Source organism: Lagopus muta, chromosome 27 (genome assembly GCF_023343835.1).
Source record: "Lagopus muta isolate bLagMut1 chromosome 27, bLagMut1 primary, whole genome shotgun sequence".
Lineage (NCBI taxonomy): Eukaryota > Metazoa > Chordata > Aves > Galliformes > Phasianidae > Lagopus > Lagopus muta.
The window spans coordinates 760,438-782,313 of NC_064459.1; the positions used below are offsets into that span (position 1 = coordinate 760,438).

At 40.2% G+C, this 21,876-nt stretch overlaps 2 protein-coding genes across 3 annotated transcripts in view; one reads left to right on the forward strand and one right to left on the reverse strand.

Annotated features, from left to right (window-relative positions):
• ANXA4 (annexin A4) overlaps positions 1–21,876 on the reverse strand; it is a 493,965-nt gene that overhangs the window by 411,941 nt on the left and 60,148 nt on the right. The gene's annotated exons all lie outside the window — the stretch shown is intronic.
• LRRTM4 (leucine rich repeat transmembrane neuronal 4) overlaps positions 1–21,876 on the forward strand; it is a 433,443-nt gene that overhangs the window by 98,896 nt on the left and 312,671 nt on the right. For both annotated transcript variants that reach the window (XM_048928295.1, XM_048928296.1), the window contains one exon: positions 10,302–10,461. The gene's annotated coding sequence lies outside the window, so the exon portion shown is untranslated. The remainder of the gene's footprint in view (positions 1–10,301; positions 10,462–21,876) is intronic.

Genomic DNA, 21,876 nt, shown 5'->3' on the forward strand with positions numbered 1-21,876 from the left:
TAAAGAATGCCTGTAGTGTAAGGCCCTGAAGTTGTCTGATTTATTCCAAATGTATGAAGTTATAATCTTCAGACTCTAAATGAAAGATAAATTTAGCATCCGAATTCTTAGTATCTAATGTACAATCTATATGACAAAATGCTGGTAGTGTAAGGGACTGAAGTTATCTGATTTATTCCAAATTTATGAAGCCACAATTTTCAGGCTCTAAATGAAGGACAAATTTAGCATCCAAATTCTTTCTGTTGTTTCTCTTTCGTAGACTCCAGGTGACAGTGTCAGGTTTTATAAAGTGCATCTCTCTTTTCTAGACCTAAAATGTAGGTACCTAGTTTTGTAGTGATTTATATAGTGGATTTCTTTTACAGATCTTTGGATGCCTCTCCCACTTTTATTATTTTTCTCTTTAGCATGAAGCCAGTTCTTGCACTAATGATACATTTCCTTGTGTGGTAATTTATAATGTTGAAAATAAGGAATCTGTGAAAAAAACACGTTCTGTATATGAGGAAAATGTCTTTCTGTATTCATCCCTTAAATCTACCCAACTGCATGCCCATTTTATAAGGTCATACAAAAGGATTAGCAAAATTGGATGAGTCACTGCTTGGTACTTTGCTGTCTCTCTGGAAGGTAAAAATGGGCTAACTCAATGGAATGGGCCAACCAGCAATAGCATTTACCTTGTGTTAGCCCCCAGCCCCAAAACACAGATTTACTGTCCGGGATTTGGAGTGGATTCAGAAGAAACAGGGATGTTTAATTTAGATAAAAATTGAGATCTATGTACAGATACTTGGGGTATCTTGGAGTACTTGGAGTATCTTGGTATCTTGGAGTACATGGAGATGCTGAAAGTTGTGTGAAAAGTCAATGACAGGACTGGAGTGAGAGGCCATATCCCGTACACCTTTATTCACTGGGTAGTTTCTGTGCTATTCTTCTTTATATATATCACAGTGAAACATCTGCCTTACGCTTCTTAATGAGATTTGCCATCATGCCCACTGCATCTTCTCCTTTTTAAACCATGATTTGTGATATTCTCTTGAAGTGACTCTGCTTTCCTGTGTTTCGACAGCTTCTGATGCCAGAGCCTGACCTGTGTTTGGGCATGCCATTATGTTGGGGGTACTACGTGATATAGAAATAGTACACAGCCTGCTGTTAGACCAGGAAAGATCCTTGGGACAACTTTCCACACCAGACATCTTTTTAGCCAACCATCTCTCCCACCATTTTGACACTCCAGATTTTAGGTTGGCAATTCCTTTTTGTAAAACTTTGGAGGTTTACATCACCCAGCTGAACTTAGGGAAACTTAGCCACCAGCCCAAAAGCTCTCAAAACAAAGTATCCCAGAAGGATAATGTTTTCAACCTTTCAAATCTCAAATGGTTCACTGTGGTTCTAATTACAGTCTCCCATTGCAATCACCTCACACAGCAAGGAGTGGAGAAAGAATAATAACAAAAAGTGCAGTTTCTCTATACAAAGATAAGACAATTGATTGCCGCCTATAAAGCTACCAGTTATAGAAGATTTGCTTGTAGGATGTTTTAACTGTTACCATAGAACAAAATTTAGGTTTCCAGGCACTATTGCAGGCATCTACTGTGACTGAACAAATGGGATGCTTTAAAAAACGTGCAGTAAGTCACTGAGCCTCTGAGAGCCCCAACTGTAAGCATTTAATTGCCATTGACAGTTCTGGCCAATTAAGTCTCTGCAATAATGATCGCATCAGCAAAAATTACTGGGTCTTTTATGTTCAGATAACCACAGTTCCTAATTGGAGTATGGTTTCATTGAAATCTTTTTTCTCCATTACCAAAGCTAACATTAGGGATCATAGGGATCAATGTTTCGATCAGTGTGTTGTGAACTTTGCTAGGGGTGAGAAAGGCAATCAGGATTCCTGTGAAGCCCTGAAAGTGTTACTACAGTTCAAAGGAAAAAAAATATTGCTCCTTCTCTCCCATTGCTGCTCAGGATGAGTTATTCTCTGTTTGTTTTTGCACCATATAATCTACATTGGAGCCAAGTTACTATGATGTTTCTTTGAAAGGGAATTATTAACTTGGTATTATGTGCTGTGGTTAATTTTTTTCTTTCTTCTGGTCAGAAGGATATTATATTTGCAATGTAAACTGTGCTCTCTCATAGTGAACAGTGCTATCCTAAGTAGACAAACTTTGTATTAGTATCTTAATATCATACACCTGTTTCAATGCATATACTTATGGATTCATATTTAGGTAAACATAATGAAAGTATTATTCTGAATTCTCATGTTTGATCCACGTACAGAAATTGTGGCAATACAGTACTCAAAATGAGGTGACTCTTCCATCAAAATACCAACAAAAGCTCTTACTGGGTCAGTCTTTGGTTCTAGCTTTATTGTCCTGCAGTGCATCCAATATTATTTCATTATTAGCTAAAGAGAGGCCTTGTTGGAAGTACAGTCTCAACCAAACGTTGTGTCTACTGCAGTTTGAACAGTCAAGCAAGCCTCCCTGTTCTTCACCTGCCCAGTAGTGTAGGACTTGAGTGGCTTATTTACATCAGCTACTGCAAGTAAGAAGGCATCTGGAGGGAGAACAAGCTGGCACGTTGTAGTCAATCTGCAGATCGTAAAGAGTCCCCAGTAGCATGGGCTGAATGCCATCTCAGTGGGTGATAGCAGGAGGCTGATGTTTCGTGCCCCTCTATTATGGGATTACAGCGTTTGTTGTTATAGGCAACATTGTGATACCTTGCTTTTATGCATTCCCTGTTTTTTTTCTTCAAATTGCAATTTTAAGCTCTTTTTCTTTAGAATTCAAATATCATTCTTTTTAAAGTGATATAGACTAATTTAATCAAGCGGACTCTAGAATAATAGGAAAGTTATGCTAATTTTTGGACATTAAAATGTATCTTTTTTCTTTTTTTCTTCTCCTGAAATAATGTGCACTTACTTTATGCGTAGCCTGCTCTTTTTTATGGGGAGTTGGAATTGTTTCTTTAATACATTAGAAGCTCATGAGGCAAGGATCACAATGAATCCTTCAAGCAAAGGCAGTAGGTGCAGCAAAGGCGAGCAGTGCCTTGCAGGAAATTCTCTTCATTAGTATGAAGTTAGAATGGCTTGCAGTAGGAAGAGGTAAGAGAAGCTGGTTGACTGGATGCAGAAGAAGGAGATACTGTTATGTCTGTTGAAGAATGCTCATTCTTCTGCATCCATTTTTATCCTTTCCATATCAAGAACAGCTGTTATCTTCTGTACCCATCTACAAGACTTACACAAAATTAAATTCAAGTGCATCTGAAAGGCCAGGATTTCAAACCCTATCACGTGCCAGTTGCAGAACGCTGCTTCGTGGCATTCAGTGTGTACTGATTTTACATGGTGAAAACAGCAGCAGTAAGCGCGAGGCAGTGGAGGATAGCACCTACCAACAGTTAAAATAAGTTCCTGCTCTTTAGCCCAGAGGCACAGTGTTTTTATCTTTATATAACATTAAGAGTACAGTGGTTTTACTTTTATTTTGCTATATAGTATTAGGACTACATCCTTAATTGTATGGTGTAAAAGCTACATTCTTCTGTTGGACAAGATAACATCTGTAGTTCTCTTCTGGTCTTTTGTATTATTTATTCCACGATTGTAAAGAGAGCTCATCACTCTGATGCTTGTAGGACTGTAGTAACACTTGTACCTTTTAATAAACAAACATTTACGGGAGTGCCCAGAAAGACATCAAGGTAGATTCCCGTGGTAAACAGTATGAGGAAGCCCTTAATAGCACTTGACTTCCAGCAGAATTTATTGTAAAGCCAAATGATTTTTCTTTGCCTGGGGTGGAACGCAGAGAAAATGATGAGAACAAGGGCAGGAATTTTTATGGTTTCCAATGCATTTTTTTTGTGTGACATGCATTCTAGGTCTGTGGTGAGAAATAACCTGAAGATGAGACAAGCATGCAAGCCTGGGTTTGCAGAACAAACACAAAGCTTGAAGGATAAGAGCATGCCTGGCACTTGGATTGAGACCTAAATGTGTGTGTATCCAGAGGGTGGGGTGCCAAACTAAAGGACAGCTCGTGTATGTGCTCATCACAGCCTGGCCTTGACCTGGTGTGCTCTTTACTCAAAGACATTTCTCTCCAATATCCTTTTTGTTTGTGTGCAGAACAATGAAAATCCACAGGGGTACGAAAGTATTTTGTTGGCCAAGGGCTTCGCCCTGTCTTGGCCATGGTCCGTTCACAATGTAGTGATGCAAACAACAGACGTTAGTTCAGATCCTCATTTCATTTCTGATGGAAACTTAAATCTGTCTGTGCTTTTGTTGTTGTTGTTATTTGTTTGGGATCATTTTTGCTTCTTGAAGGAGAGAGAGTAGATGGCAGTGCTTCCCTGACTGCCACTTTGTGTTCTTCTCACAGCATGGCATTGACTTTCTTTCTTGTCTAGCTCTGCTATGAACGCAGGGTCAGCTCATGGTGTCCTCTTCCTTGCTGCTACCCCCATGTCTTTCCAGGAATAAAATAATTTTGCTCTGGTGCAAAGGAAAAAGAGGTTGATGGCCAGCTGGTGTTATTGCTTCTGTTCTCCCTTGCCTCTTTTCCCTGCTGCACAAATGAAATAGATGCAGTCCTTTATGTTATACAGTCTCCATTCGTACTCAGCAGTGCAGGGGCCAGATAATGGAATTGGGAGTTTCAACCTGGAGGTCGCAAGATCAAATTTGGTTCACAGTCGTAATGATCAAAACTTGCTGCAACTGAATGGCTCTTTCAGTGTCCTGCGAGAAAAGACTAAATTGGTTCAGCCAGATCTAATCCTGATGTTTTTTCAGGAAGTATACAGCATTTCAGTCTCAGGTGTCTCTTCTGCTTCAGCTAACTAAACTGGAGCTGAATTAGCTTTAAAGTTCATCAGTTGTGTACATTCAATGTGTCTTGAGCTTGCTCAAGAAAGAAATGAGAATACAGTGTGAATTCAGATAAGCAATTCTTGCAAATTCAAGCATGATGATATAATGTATGTTAGGGCTGTAATTCTGTATTTGTGGCAATTTTTATGTGCACTTCTGAGTTTATCATGAGATTTTTCTTCAGCAGGAAGTACATTTATGCGTGCTCGAAGTTTTTTTTTTTTGCATTGCTAGAGTGGCACAAAGAAACATTGGCTCAACTTAATGCAGTTTATTCAATTTCCTTTGTAATCCTGGATCCTGTTAATTTTAGGTGACTCACTTTGCCTAGCAAATGTCTTGGTCTGTTTCAGTCCGTTAATGACTTGAGTTGATAATTTTCACACTCCACATTGTTGCTCTGAAAATCTTGCTCAATATGAGGAATTCTGGGCATACTGAGGTGACTCCTACAGCAGTGAGTTTTCATTTGGGTCAAGTGAAACACTCCACGTGTAGACGTTTCCTCCCAGTGATTTTGTGTTTAGTTCCATTGATTCAGTGTTGCTTACGTTTATTTTCAGTGGAAGAAGTAATTTCTCCTCATGGAAAAAGGGAATATTGGTAACATTTTATTGATGACTAAGTTTTTCCTGTCAGGGTTTGTCAGCACAATGCCAAGGTGAGGATGCCATGTGGCTTTCACAAGACTGACTTGGAGGACCCAATATATCAGTGTTAAGCAAAGTTTTTTCAGTGCAGAATATAATACCTTACCCTCATATTTATGTTACTGTTTATAGTGGAAAGCCCATCAACTTTTCTGTTCAGTTGCTCATGAATAAATAATACGACATACTGTCTCCTTAACAGCTGCTTTTCTTCCCTTCGTTCTGCCACTGATGCAGAAAGTCACCAAGCATTTGCATATGAAATACCAACTCCAAATCACATTTGTGCATCCTGGACCAATGCACAGGAGAATAATGAACCTCCAAGCACTGCTTTTAGATGTCTATGGGCCAGATAACTTATTTGAATATGACTCAGGTGGTGGCCTATGGAAATTGTTATTCTCTTATTCAGGCTTGGTGTAAATTTAAGTATCCAGCATGCCCTTGCCCTTTGGAACTATCCATTTGAGCAGCAGCAACATTTTATAGCTTGCCTGTCATAATGGAAACAGTTGGGGGCTGAACTGCTGGAATCATTGCGCTTAAAACTGAGCACGTCTTGTGAATTGGAGTCATTGTGCAGAATAAAGAGGGCTGAGCAATAAATTTGTATATTGTAATTGTCTGTGTTATAGAAAGAATGTCTTTCAAATTTGTCTTTTCTGAATTCCTCTTATTGTTGTTTCTTCAGGGCATAAAAATCTTTGACGAAAGAAAGAAGGAAAAGTAACAACAGCAGAATGACTTCTTTGTAATGGTAGAAAATAGTTACATAAAATATGGGAACTTGAGAAATCTGAGAATCCAAAAAAACTCAGCCAGGAAGGAGAAACCTTGGTATAAAACATAGATCTTCAGGCTGTTCAGAAAGATCCTTCTCAATGTGGAATGTACATGCTCGTGTCCTACACCGTGGTGTCCCGAATGCTGTCCCATCCACATCACTGCTGCTTGCTGACTGCAGTGCTTAATGCTCCTCTCTGTGATGTGAACACCCACATCCATGAGTATGGATGGCTCTGGATTGCTTTCCAGCCTCATCCTAGGTCTGGGCTGCTGCAGGATCCAGTACATCTGACTTGAGTAGGGACTGCATAACCTTTCTGGCAGTGTAAGTTTCACATGGGGTTACGCAAGGCCATAAATCTTGACATAAATCAGGACTTACAATGTTAGCTATGCACAATATGTGTAATCCATTAGAATACTATAGCAGGCCCTGGGAGAAAGCTCAGAGGCATAAACAGCAGAGAAGGATTCTTAGTAATACACAGAGGTTGTAGCTGTGCATATGTGTACAGGTTGCTGTAATCACGAGAAATATTGCTGAAAATCATCTGTTAGCTTAAAGTTTTCATGTTGCTTTTGGGCAGTCATTGTCTATTAGATGATGTAGTTTGGGAACAAGATTTCTTCCTGTAATAATAAGTTCATGAACCTGGAAACTGAATCACGAGCCCCCATATTTAATATTGTTTTTCTTTTAGATGCAGTTACAAATGTCAAGCCTTCTGTTTTAATACTTTTCTTTGTATTTCACTGTCAAAGTGCTGCTTGTATGTTTGCTTCTCTGCTTGCCCTGTTTTTGCTTCATCTTTCCCTATAGAATTCCTCTTGCTTTGCTCACTTACATGGAGAAAGAGCTCAGGGAGAGTCTGGTGTTTCTGGAACAAATCTGAGCAACTTTGTAAGCTTTTTTCGTAAGCATTCATGTTTAATGAAGCGTTTTACAAGACCGGTTTAAACCCAGAGAACAACCTGCTAAAACCCCCATATTTTACTTGCATTGTGAATTCACACCTTGCTAAACAAAGGGAGGGCAAGTTCAAATACTTTTCCTGCTATAATATATACACCTGTTGATAAGAGCAATTAAACTTTGAATTCAATAAAATATATTCTGCTTTAGTTATGCAGGGATTTGGTGTGTGTATATTTGTGTAAGTCCATCCAGATGAATGAAGCCCAAAAGGTAGGGGGGTATCCAATGACTTTCGTCTCTGCCAACAAACATGCTGCTCTAATTAAAAGTCGGCATGGAATATTTATAACCAAGGAGAAGAAAACCTCCCAACAGTAAGTCTGCCAAAAACAATGAGTGCAAAGTGGAAATCCTCAGAGTGAGAGAATCATAAACTTTTCTGTAATGCTTGTCTTTGTTTTCCCTGCTTTGAGGGCCTGAATGACAGTTTTGATGAAATATATATCAAGTTATTAAAAAATAAATCGTTGAGTTCGCTGTAGAACTTACTAGATGAAATTGTGTCACCTGCATTATGTAGGAGGGCAGAAGAGGTTGTTACGATCTTACTGGTCTTAAAAAATGCAGGACCTACCAGGAGGTAGGTGTGAGTCCATTCAGAGGACTGGGAGCTGCTGCCTGGCTGCGGAGGGTTCAGAGCACATCGTGCCTTGCCTCTTGTAGCACTTCTCATCCATAGATTTTAAGGACGTTGGTATCATTGCTCCCATGCTACAGGTTTTTGGGGACATAATAAAATGAACCCTGATAAGGGTTACCTATGCTAAACACCAGAGCTAGTAACAAGTCCAGGTCTCTGGAGCACTGCTCTTGTCTCTTTTTTCTGCCTGTACTTGGGTCGTTTCTGGGGTTTTATGTGCACCCTGCTGGCATTCACAAATACCCTTCATAATGGCACTTTTTTGTGAGGTGTTGAGGCTGGCATGCTAAGCAGCACTGAAATGAGCAGCTCCTCAGCTTGGTGCTGCACACAGCAGCATATGGATTCATAACACTCCTCAAAGAGGTATCTGTAAAAGCTGTGAGTGCTGAGCAGCTTGGAGGAAGAGTCCCTGACATCTACCTGTATGAGAAACAGTGTTCTAAGAAATGCGAAGACTGAATTTTATATGGTCTGATGCACATGAATATTTTTTTTCACCGATGATTATCCGAATTATACAAATCTAATTCTTTCATGATTGTTTTATTGTTTCCCTGCCTTCTTCTTGGAGTACTTAGTGTAGCATTGCATGTATTTGAACTGGGTAAATAAGCCAACAGCCCGGTACCTGCATTACTATCCTTCTATTGAATGGAAAAGCAATGCGAGCAGTCCGGAGCAGACAGGAGCATTGTGCTTCGTTTATATCGGTTTCATCTGAATGCATTTCAACTCCTAAATCCTAAGAGGTCCCTTCATTTTGCCTTGCCTTGATTTCACTGCCTGAAACTGTGTCTCTGAAAACTGCTACTTACACCTTGGTTCCAGGAGAGAAGGAAGGGAGGGATCTCTCCTTGCACTGGTTGAGCACATTGCCTGAATAGCTGGGCTGGGAGCATGCTGACAGCTGTTCACACAAAGTGTTTGCATTCTCCAGTCACTGATGGCCTTCTGCAGCCCTACTCCTATAATCCAGAAGAGAACAACAACTGAAACTCAGGTGCTTATGTGCCACTGGGACATCCTTAGAAATTCCTACTATGGAAATTTGTGAGCTACATTTTAGCTGTGTAATGCATTGCTTAAAGGGCTTTTATTTTGCTAACCCACGTGGAGGTATTTAAAACCAATTTCCATAGAACAAATTCTATGTAAAACTGTGTTGGTTTTTGTCTTTGCCAGAAATTTCTGCTGGTCCTGTAGAGCTTTGATTTGTTGGTTTGTTTTTTTTTTTTTCTTTTGTTTTTTTTTCCTGTAGTCCTTTGATTTTGAGAGGCTTATTAATTATCAGAGACAAAATAATATTTCTCAGCATCAGAGAGCTTTGTTCATCATTAAATGCATGTGAACCTGAAATGTGATTTTTTTAAAGTAAACTTGGGCTGGGGTTCATTGCTGCATCTGCTACAACAGGTTGTGTTGCACAGTGCTCCAGCAAGAAGTATATCCTTCAGACATTTGTAGTACTTGGGATGGTGTATCTAGTGTGCTGCCCACCACTGTAATTACTGGTAAGCTTCTGGATTGTTTTTAGCAGATTTGAGTCTGCCTGGTATGGAAGAGATTGTTAGCTTAAGTCGTCAAAGGTTGGAAGAATAACTAATATTACTGGTAGATAAGTGAGGTTCCTTTCGTGTTGCTTCACGAATTTTCAGAATTTTCTTGTGATCTTGAATATGTATTTTTATGTTGCTCTGCAAAAAATAGGATTTGATATTACAGGAAAATCTAGCTTTTTCCTGAATGATTCCTGACATCCAGATTTTTTTCTAAAATCATGGTGGGAACTCAATACCACACTATAGTATTCCCACTCTAAAATTCAGCCTGAATGTGTTTGCGGTACATTTTTCAGAGTGTTGCTGATGTTGCTGTCAATAGTCCATTTTTTGGCTTTTTTTTTTTTTAAACCTCTCTGAGGTTCCTTTCTCTCTGGTCAGAAATGTATTGCAGCGAAACGTAGAAGTGCCAGGCATGAGGGAAACAGACTTATCCTTCAATGTAAAAAAATTAGGATTTTATTTCTGAGGAGAATAGCTTGGCAGACGAAATTTGCTTTGGAAAAAAATAAAGGAAAAGCTTTAAATTATATTCCTTTCCATAGCAGTTTGAAGGAGCTAAGTTTTCTGAAGTGGATACAAGTCATTAAGCTGGAATTTGGATATGCATCATGAAATGCACATAATAGAGTCTGTACGTGTGACAGAACTTTCTCCATCTCTAATGAAAGTTCATTATGGATCTTTGCATATTCTCCTCAACGAGGCCGACTCATTCTGCCCCAGTAGATCAATTAACTTCTCTTTGCCATCTGTTCAGCCAGCCATTAGCTCTGTCAACATTGCATCTTCGGGTGGCATTCAACAACAGAAGGGCCTTGGGAAGCTGGGGAGGAGGCAGGTGGCGGCGGCGTGCTGGAGGCTGCGGATGGAAAGACCTTGAAAAGAGGATTCAGTGGTGGCGGGCAGCGATTCTGTTGGTAGGTGTTGTGGTTTAACCTGGCGGGTGGCTCAGCGACACACAGCCGTTCATTCACTCCTCCCAGCGGGATGGGGAAGAGAACTGAAGAGAAAAAACAAAGTAGAGGTTGTGGGTTATGATAAAACCATTTACTGAAAGGATAATAGATATGACAAATGGATAATAGTTATGACAAATATATGCGCATGAATGTATATGATATATGATGTACAAGCAATTGCTCATCACACCTTGACCAATGCCCAGCTAGCCCCACAGCAGCAAAAGAGAGAGATGAACTCTCAGCCCATTCAAAACTCTTCTTCTGCATGGTGTCACAGAATGGCCAGGGTTGGAAGGGACCTCAAGGATCATGAATCTCCAATCCCCCCACCACATGAGGGCCACCAGCCTCCCCATAATACTAGACCAGGTTGCCCAGGGCTCCATCCAACCTGGCCTTGAACACCTTCAAGGACGGGGCATCCCCAGCCTCTCTGGGCAGCTGTTCCAGCACCTCACCACTCTCATAGTAAAGAACTTCCCCCTGACATCCAACAGGATTTTTTATTCTTTTTTTAAAGAGAAAATATATTCCTATAAGAACAATCTTAAGAGGAAAATGACATCATTTTTTGTTTTCTTTCTTTGTGAGAATTACCTAGCTGGTTTCTGCTCAGTAGGCAGTACCTGCAGGATGACACACCTCTGGCTTTGGGAATTTTTCTTTGATCTCTGCAGAATTGAATCAATATTAACAACATTATGGTTTAAAATTGTAATAATCCGCTGAGTTCCTGTTTCCTTTGAGATAGATTTCTTTTCTACACTCTGGCCCTTTCTTGCCTCCCCATTTCATGCTCCACACCTGGGTACTTGAGTAAATCCTTCAATTATCTCAGGTTTTACCTTATTTGCTGATATTGCAGCCAGCTGTTTGTGTCTCCGTGCTTAATATCTTGTTGATGCTTCGTTCAGAATTTCCCATTTCCTAAGATTCACAAATTAGCTTTCTAAGGGGAGAAAGGAAAATCTCTGTAAATTCAGCAGACCACTCCCAGCAATGGGAGTGCTTTAAAAATACGTTGTGCTGTGCAATAGACTCTCCAGGGAAAAGATGGGAACCCTTTTCCTCAAAATCTTTGAATGCAGCTCAGAAGTGCTGTGTTAAGTGCTGCAGAGAGGGGCTGCTCTGCATTTTATTTGTATAGCGAGGAGTGAGCAGTGAGAAAAAGATGGCACCAAGTAACAAGTTAATGAGTGTTTAGTGTGACTGTAAACCAAGTGTTTGATGTGAAGAAGGGACATTGAATTACTAATAAAAATAGAATTGGGTGACCTAGTTAAAGCCTGTCGCCTTTGTCTTCCAGGATACATCATCTGAAAATAGCCACATAACCTTTAAATGAATAGAAGATAATGTGCTTGAGTACACGGAGAGGAGAGATACCTATAGCTTGGGATTCTGTGTCAAGAAAATTTCACAGCATCTACTTGTGCATAACTCCGTGCTATTTTTAATTCCTGAAGTGGTCGATTCCTGTTTCAGAAATGTTTTTCACATTCACTGCTTCTCATCTGAAATGCAAGTGCTTCCTTTGACCCGAAGTGCAAGAACCTAAATTACAGAAACGGCTGGAAACTAATTAGGGATCAGAGGTGCACAGCATTGGGAGCTTTGCAATTGCACAGTGCTTTCTTTTCAAGCGGTGGCAATGGGCAGAGATAGCACAGAGATTTCAGCTCATTGCAGAGGAGTTTTGATGAAGCATTTAGAGAAGGGGCTGGAGGAAGGAGTGCTGGGAGCTCTGCTTTCTGAGCAGCACCAGCTCCTTCCATCCTCAGCCTATAAAAGTGGCTGCTTCTGGAACGTGCTGTAGGGTAAAGCACGCTGGCTGCACATCGACATGTTACCAATTTCTGTATCCACCTCCCCTCTGCTTTTCTTCAAAATGCTATTTTAAATTGAAAGATTATGTATTTTTCTTCATAAAACATTGCTGTCCTTTTAAAAATGCAACTCAAACAAAATCTACCGGGGAAACAACAGGCATGAGCTGTTGCTTGCAAATGAATCAGTTTTAAGGATTGGGGGGAAGAATATTCTTTATTTTGGTTACTAATTAGTGAAGGGTTTGACTTTCAGCTCCTTAAACTCATATTTTCTGTAGGTAGATGACCATAGAATCATGAAAGTTGGGAAAGACCTGTAAGATCACCAAATCCAACCATCCACCTCCCACCAATCCTGGCCCCTAAACCATGTCCCATCCCATGATGCTGCAGAAGCCCTTGGGGATGCTGCACCCTAAGGAGATTCTTGGTTATTCCTTATTTCCTTGCTGACCAGAAGCTAATCACTTCAGCAGTGGGTCCTGGATCCTTTCCTTCACCTCTTGGTACATGGAATGGGATTTGTAGACCTCTTATACAGGGTGGTTAGAGGGAAGTGGCTGATAAGAATTCAGTTAGGCTTTTTGTGTTGTGATAAATGCTTAATAATGGAGTGAATCCCAGTTTGATAAGGTGTTTAGTGAATTTAAATTACATGTTTGAAATTAATCCTCAGAGGATTAAACTGCAGTGAGCAGAAGATGCTTCACTTTTGAATGACAATGTTCACATGGGTGTTTCTTTCATGTTCATTAACTATTGCAGTTGGTGCATCTGAAACATCCTGAGTGCCCATCCGCAGAGGGTTGCAAGATGCAGGTAGAGGGATGTCTGGGTATTTTTTCAAATTGGCCCTTTGCTATCAGATGCCATTAAGTGAAGGCACAGATACTTCACAACAGAAAAACAGGCTTTTGTAAGTACAAAATAATGAACGTCAAAAAGATGCTTCTGATTCTACTTCCCCCAGTTTGATCCAGGAAACGAATAGATTATTAAGACTCAATATCCTTATATCATCTCCTGCCATCGGTGAGGACAGGAAATAAGTATACAAATCACTAAATTGCTTCAAAGCTGCTTGGCAACTGCAAATTACAGAATTGATCATCCAACTCATGTATATTTCTCTCGAAGAGAAGAAGTAAGAAAACCAGTTTGGGATTATCTCAGGGAATAAATCCTGTTTCAGGCTGGATTGTAATAGCATCAGGGCTTTGTCAGAAAAAAATGACAAAATTCAAAGTATACAATGGTAGTATTAATAATAAGAAAAAAGCAGCTCTTCTTCCCTTCAGCTTTGTCCTTTTCACTTCTTTATCCCCAGAGCAGACCTAAATGTGAGTATAACTTCAGCTTGGTTAGTTTTATCCTGAAATATTTCATATCCAAATGGAATAGATAGATTGTAATTATTATTACTTTTTCTCTTCGTTTAGTAACCTGAAACTGCTCTAGAGGAAAATGTCATCTGTATGGAGAGTTTGTGGGTCATGCATATAAAATACCATCTCTAAAGGATTGCAGGGAGAGAACTTTATGTGGATAATTAAAAGCAGCTAAAAAAAAAAAAAATTAAAGATCTCTTGCTTCTGTATCCATTAGCACACTCATTCTGGGCAGAGATAATCTGCTAAATGCTAACAACTCTTTTTTTTTCCTTGTTTGCTGAGTTGAATTAAGTTAACAAGCAGCTGAGGATGCTGTTGTGCAGCTTCACTTTGCCTGCACACCTCATTGCTGCTCTGAGCATGAGTAAGTTCTCCCAGGAAGGAGTGACGTTGGTGACTGCAGTATGCAATATGCTTGACCTGTATGCCAAGAGTTGGATTAAAAACAGGTAGACAATGCAATCTCTGCTCTTTCACAATCATTTGTTTCTTAGAAGTAAGTTAGCTCTCTGGCAACGCTGTTGCATTCTGCAGCTCCCTGCGGAAGAATCCCTCAGTATTGGTCTTTTCTGAACCCTAATTTATCTACACAAAAGTTTTTTTTTTTCTTTTTTTTTTTTTCTTTTCAAAGGAAGATATTTTTTCTTCTGGATGCTCACAGAACAAGAAAAAATAACTTCTCTCACAACACAACGTTTGGGTTTGGAAGCTCTGGACAGCTGCCCGTGCTGGTTTATTGATGTCCCCAAGCAGGCAAGGCTCCCTGGCTGCAGTTACCTTTCAAGGTGCAGCCTTCTTCACCATGACAGGTCTGAGTGTGTCCTGTGTTTGGAGCTGAGCCTGGGACTATAGCCTGCCTAGAAAACAGGAGGAGCAGCAATCTCTTGGCTACAGCTGCCAGCAGACTGCATGCCACAGTTCCAAAGAGAGTAATATATTTGCCTTTCTTCCCCTCAGAAAACAAAACAATCTTCTGTTTCCTGACCAACTTCTGTTGCTGTTCGGTTGGGTTTTGTTTTGAATTCTGTCACCACATGTTATTTCTGAATGTATTTGGATTGCTGATCAGTTTTATAGTAGCACAGTTTTCGTAGTTCAGCTACCTTCCCATCTTGGTATCTTTCTCTTTTTTGGATGTGAAAATGTTTGATGGGTTGATGGTTGGACTGCATGATCTTAGTGTTTTTTTCCATTCTCAACAACTCTACCATTCTGTGCCTTTCCTTACACATTGTTTTCGTATTAGTATTAGCTCTACTTTCTTTTTACTTCAGTTTCTATCCACCATCTTCTGCTCTATTCTTAAAATGAGGGCAGTGATCCTGTGGGTTGCCCATTGCAGAAGGTCCATGCACTGCAGAAACAGAAAGGTTTTTACGTCCCATGAGGATGAATTTGAGGCTCTTGGAAATGCAGTTGTATTTTGCATGACAGCTTCTATCTGTAAGGGGTTCAGGAGATGTGTGAATGAAGCACAGGCAGCACTGAGTGCATCTGAAAGTTCCACAAATGAGAAACTAAAGAAAGGCAAGAGCATGGATAGCTTTTTAAAAGTGATTATCTTGCACTGTATTGACAAATTCTGATTCATGATTATGTTGCCTGGACTGCCCATATAACACAGTGCTACAGTAATATTTCTCAAGCTATTTATTACATTTGCAATTACAGCAGCTTTTTCAGTCTGAGGTTTATTACTTCTAAGAGTATGGTAATACTGTGTAGTTCTACAGGGTTATTGTTGTTGCTGTGGATGTTACGTTGGTAAATTCTTTAAAATATGGTGTTCTTAGGTCTTTTGATAGTGGATTAACTCCACAAACAAAATTCTGCCTAAGATTTTGCTTGAATTTCCTCATTATGGTAGGAGAAGTTTCTTCTCAGCCCTCCTAAAAGTTTTGTCTGTGGTTCAGAGGGAGGCTGCCCTTGCAGATAAAGGAGCAGACTGAGATTTAGCAGTCGCACAGCCATGTCCTCTTCCTACCATTTATCCTCCGGTTCTTCTCTTTCTCCGAGTCCTCCTTGCAAAAGAGTGAAAGGATGGGAGAAAGAAGAAAGCTCTCAAAATGGCACTCCTGGTTTTCCAGTACAAGTGAAGTGAGACATGGAGATGGCACAGATGGGAGAGGAACTTCTGTTCCAATGGAGCAATGAAGTCAAAGATAAATAGTCTGTGGTTATAGAAATATCTTTTGATACAGCAGGGAGGCACCATCTACAGGCTATCACTGGTTTTTCGAAGCAAACTATTTATCCAGTTCTCTCTTAGAGCTTGTTTTTGTTTGTCTGCTTGTTTTCTCCTATTTCTTTCCCACTTTCTTCTTTTTTGTTGGAAAACTTTTTTTGCTTCTTAGCCATGAACGAGGAATAATGGAACAACCCGTATTTTCTGCAATCAGTAAATAATGTAGAGCTCGGAGGGGGTAAATAGGAAAGCTATTGAGAGAAGTAAATGGAAATGAAAATGGAATTACATTGCTTTACAAGATGCAGATATACCAAAAACAGTTTTAGACATATGAGGCAATAGTTTCTGTCATTTATACTTAGGTGCTAGCATGGGTTGATGCTTTTTGCTTTGCTTCAGTATTAACTCCTTATTAAGATTTCTGTCTGTCATGGATTTCACTGTTCTGTATGTTTACTAAACAAACCCATGCAGTGCAAAAAGCTTTTTATTAGAGTTTTTAAAACAAACCGTCCTTCACGGGCAAAATATGGAACAGTTAAGAAACATAATTAAAATGCACAGATTGTGCATCCTTGAAGCTACATTAAGCTGATGTATCGCGCCCATGCAATCTGCTTTAGGTGAGGAGTAAAGTGCAAAGATTTTCTGCAGCTGTTCTTCAGGTGGTTATCCTGACTCCATCACTGACAGTGAATGATGCCTCCTTATGGGCTTTGTTGTCGACAAGCCACTCAGGGAAAATTGTATTATCTTCCATTTTGAGGAGGTGTAAAACTGAGGCACAAGGTAACGATGTGGCTTGCCTGGAAATGAATGACAGGGGTGGTGTCCTGAGCTGTCAAATAATGATGTCTGTGCAGCACACAGGCTAAATGATTGCTTGACATATAGCATGAAAGTGTGAACAGCCACTTGAGAGACCTATTCCTTTATCTCAGACTTGCATGTTCTTGATGAAGACCCAAAGTTCATCTTGCATCCTGGCGAAAGATTTAGCCTTTGGAGATGTGTCAGCTAAGGAAAGCTTCTGTAACCTTAGCTGTGCTTATGCTCTACTGTTGCTTCCGTAAGGAACACAACAAAGGGTCAGAATTTGCCACTTACTGAGAAGGGTTTAAATAGTCAACTCCCATTTATGTTCTCTCAGAAATAGCTCAGAACAGAAACACTACCAGCGAAATGGAATTTGCTCTGGGCTTATCTTTTTATTGTGAGTTATAGGGAATCTGCCAGGTAAATGTTTGTGGACTCACACAGATCTGAAGATTGCTGCTATCATCTTGATGACAAAAGTATGGGACTTTTATTTGTGCCTTCTGGGAGCCACGAGGTTAAGAAAATGGCTTAAATTTTTTCTCAATTCCCCAGACTGTCTTTTAGAGAGAGAAATACACACATCAGTCCTAGAAACACTGATCAGAACGTTGCCCTATCTCACCTCTCCAAGTGGAGCAACTACAAGAATGGACAGCAGAGAAGAGAGGGGAAGGTGGAATATCTAGTGGGGTGAGGTAAAAACATTTCTAGCTCTTCAAAATTCAGCCTGTGCTACAGGAATGTTTCAGGACTCACTGAACCTGTGCTTTTACCCAGTTGTGTTCCTAAATCTCTTGGATGTTTTTGACAATCATTTCCATTAGTTCAAAGTTGGTGGGACGCCCATCCATTTGTAGCAGTCCAGCTCTGAATTAGTTACCAATGGTCAGATTTCTTTCTGGCAGATATCCAGTTAAGAATTGAGGACTACTGAAGGTTGTTTCCAAAAGAACCTTGTCTTTTTTTTGTGGTGAATCCTGGCAAATCATGTAATATCATGGCAACAGTCAGTGTTGCCCTTTTCTATTGGTGGGAATACAACATGCATCTGCCATCCTAAACATCTGCTAAATGTTGTGTTTTTCTTGTATGTGAATCTCAAATTGGTTCTGGCTTGGGAAATTAAAGGCCATGTAATAACTTTGAAGTAACTACGAATTAGCTGCAATCTAGCAACATTTCAAAAAATCATAACATTTTATATTTCTGTTGGCTGGGTTTTCATCTCTTAATCTTGCTCAAGAATTACTGACAAAATCAGTCAGCATAATTCTCCACATACTATTCATATTTGTCGCTAGTTGGCAGTGGCAGTTCACTTTGAGCTTTGTGCAAGAGAAAGGATGGAGAGAAACCAAACAATCATTTTGGGGAAAAAAACAACCAACCGACCAACCAAAAAACCCCAAACCTGCCTTTCATTCAACTCCATGTTCGAAACTAGATCAACTATCAACAACAGGAACTAAGGTCCAGAGAGTGGAGGCATGTTGGTGCTGGGGGAATAAGGGTGTTGTTAGCAGACTTATGCTAAAGCTAATTAGAAGGAAGGAGGCAGGCTGAAAGCGAACCAATAGAACCTATCCCATGTGGATCAAAGTGTGGGTTGTGTATATTCAGAAAGCTTTTATCCCTTTTGGAGCCCCTTGCTGTATATAATTCTCCAAAGTGAAAGAACAGATTGCTTTGCATTACTTTTCCTTATCACCAAAGGAACAAATGGCAACACACAAATCTGGACTCTAAGAATGTAAGGAGTGGTGCACAAGCCCAGGGAGGAGGATCTGGAATGACATCTGCAGATGCTGCTTGTGTTGGATTTCACAGTGCTGACAAAGGACTTCGCTAGGTGAGAAGGAACCAGCAGTCTGTGTTGTGCACCAGTCTAAAGCTGATGGTTGGCTGGAGCTGTTTCTTAACTGATGTTGTTAATAGATGATATGAACACAGAGGCAATTAGATGTTACAGAACATTTTTTGAAATACATTTATGCACCTCGTGAACTCGTTTTATTGTTCCCTAAATTGCTGTCTCAGAGCCTGAATGTTCTGTGGCTTGGGCTCTTTTATTAATTGACGTAACATTTAAAAATCTCACAATGGCAGTGCAACACATTGGCTACTGCTTTATTAAAACACTTAGCATTTTGGATGCAAAAAAGACCCGAAGGTTGTCATTTGCATGAAAGTATTAAATGTGGGAAGTGTTTTTTTCTTTTTTTTTTCTTTTTTTTCCCCCAGTTTCATTAAGTTGAAGTTTATCTTGAAGCTGGAGGCAGAGGAGTTGTGTGGTGAAAATAACAAAACACTTGGGAAGAGGGTAATTACAGTTATTAAGCAGTAGGCTAATCTGTGCACTTTTACTGTGAAGCTTTTGTCTTTGCATTGTCTACCTGTTTCACAGTTAATTAGCTGTTTAGGGCCTGAAACCCAGGTCTCCCATTTGAAATTGGTGGAAATACTCTCCGTGAATGGTGCTATACAGCTTTGATCCTGTATGAGCCTTTGAATTACAGGGCTGCAGCTGGTTTCGGTGAACATTCTGCTGCCATAGAGCTTCCAAGACAAGGCTCACGCTGTGGCAGATAGCTTGCATGTTAATTCAGCAGCGTGTTTTGGTTTTGGTTTTAATTTTTTGTTTAGTGAATAGCTGGAGTGTTGCTGTGCTTGTCTAGAAGATAAGCACTGGAGTTCAAGAACACAAAACAAGCCCTTATCTCAAGAGTGATGAACCACTCCTGCATGACCAATTTAACAATATATTTAAAGAAACATTGTTTCTAAAAAGTCTAATGAATTACAGCAATACATTTGCAACAATGCCAGAAGCAGTAGGTTCCCATCTCAGGCACTTACGGTGCTCTCTGGGTTCATGAACTGTTCAGTCTGGTTTGCTCATCTTTGTAAAGAGAGATTACAGCCATTGTGGTCTTCATCATTGTGTTAGGAAGAATTTTCCTTCCTAAATATTAGGAAAATTGTTTTGCAAGCTAATGGAAATGCTTTCAGAATCCTGCCTGATATAGCAGCAACACCCAGCCCTTCTGCTATGCAGAAAGTGGTCCTAGGAGCTCTGAAGAATGGGGTCTGAAACAGAATTCTTACAGAGGAATTTCACAGTAGACAGCCCTGTTTTCCAGTGGAGGGTTTCCCGATGGATGCTGTAAACACCAGTTTCACGTTTTTTTGGGGGGGTGTGGGGGTTGTTTTTTTTTTGGTTTTTTGGTTTTTTTTTGTGTGTGTGTTTTGTTTGGTTTTTTTTTTTTTCAATGTTAGTTTCCAAAATGTGCATTTTGCTGCTGCAGCTTTCCCAGATCTCACTTAATTACCTGCCCACGTGATCTCTCACATTCTACACATCAGATTTTTCCTGGAATAAGAAAATATTAAAAAATTATTTGTAGTCGTTCAGTGTTTCCTCCCCTAATGGATTCTGTGGCGCTTTGAATGCACTTACCTCAGTTTTTATCTGGCTGCCCATCTCCATAGTACCTCATTTCTTCCCATCAAACATAAAATCTCTTTCCCCGAAATACTGATGATGAGAATGGACAGGTTGTTTGCTTTAGAAAGCAATAAAAAGAAATCCAAAAAGGCAAAGCTAAATGAGGAGAAGGCAGTTGCATTTAGGGGAATTATTGCTCACAAACCAAGTGGAAGAGATGAGATTTCTGTCTTAGTTCTGAAAGAGATGGGGGCTTTCTCATTTGCACAGTGTCCTGGATTTTAAGGTGGGAGGGAGTCTGTGTGTCCATTTGGTGGTGTAACCCAGCTGGTAAGGTTTCTTCTGCTCCAATCCAGTGCACTGATCTCTTTGGAGCAGTGGAGGTCTTACAGAAGTTCCTTTCTCCAATTACAAAGACCTTGTTTTCCTTTACTTTTCTGTACAAAGCCAAGGCTCTGGCTGCAGCAGAAGGTGGTCGTTCTCTGGGTAATGGAGGGACACTTGCACCAGACCTTGATTGTGAACCCTCAAGGACCTCAATTTCCATTGCCTTTGTATCATGTTCTCTTGTACCTGAGAGACTCCCATGGGGTTTATGGACCACTTCAAGTCCACAGTTTAGAAGAGAATTTCCAGGTACCACTTTGAAGAAAGCTATCAATCTTTCTGTTTTCAAGCCTGATGCTTTCAGTATCTTTTTTATTTCTCCATTAATTTGTCATCTCGTCCTTCCTCCAGATCCCATAAGCTAGATCTGTCCCATAATCCATTCTGTTCAACTGAAAGACTGAGGCACAGAGATACGGAGTCATTTCTCAGAGGAGAGTGTCAGTGATAAAAAGGACACTTGAACTCCAGTCTCCTGTTACTCAGTCCATTGAATTTAACCAAGGCTGCTACTTTCAGCCAAGCCCTCTCTGACCTTTTCAAGAGATCTCAAAAGTTTACTTACCCCTGGGGGTGTTGTGAAGCTTAATTAATGTTTGTAAAGTGCCTTGAGTTCTTTGGTCGAAAGTGCTTTGGTCTATTAATATTAATAATAACAGATGAGCCCCTGAAACATTCTAGTACAGTAGAATGAATTAACATGAAGCAAGCAATCAACAACAACAAATCAAACCAGTAATGCCATCATAGCCTCAGGCCATGCATACAGCTGGTGGTCTGATAGATGTGACAGATGAATCCTCTGATATTCTCTTCAGTCATTTCCATTGTAAATTAAACTGTCTCCCATGTCTTCCTAACAGCAGCATTTTGGCCAAAAGACACCTAAAGCATTGATTTGATTTTTTCTGTTGAGACTTCTTTTTTTGTCATCATCTACAGGCCATGTTTTGACAGGGTCTAACTTGATGCATGACTTTTTGGGTACTTTTCAGGGACATACATAGACCATGGCCAGTCAGGCTCTGTTCTTATAGTCATGTTAGCTCACATACCCATACGGACTTTCTCCTCCTTTCACCTCTGTTATCTGGCGCATTTATTCATGAGGGGAATTTGTTTCTTCTCCAGAAATCTCAACAAGGGGAATGGACAAGAGCAATAACAAAGGAAATGAAGGTGCAGGCACCGGATGACTGAGCCAATGCCCTTCAGCATATCAGAAGCACAGGGGAATTGAGAGGCCGTGATCCATGTCCCAGGGTACTACATGATGGCATTTCAGCACTTGTGACCTTCTTTCATTGCACA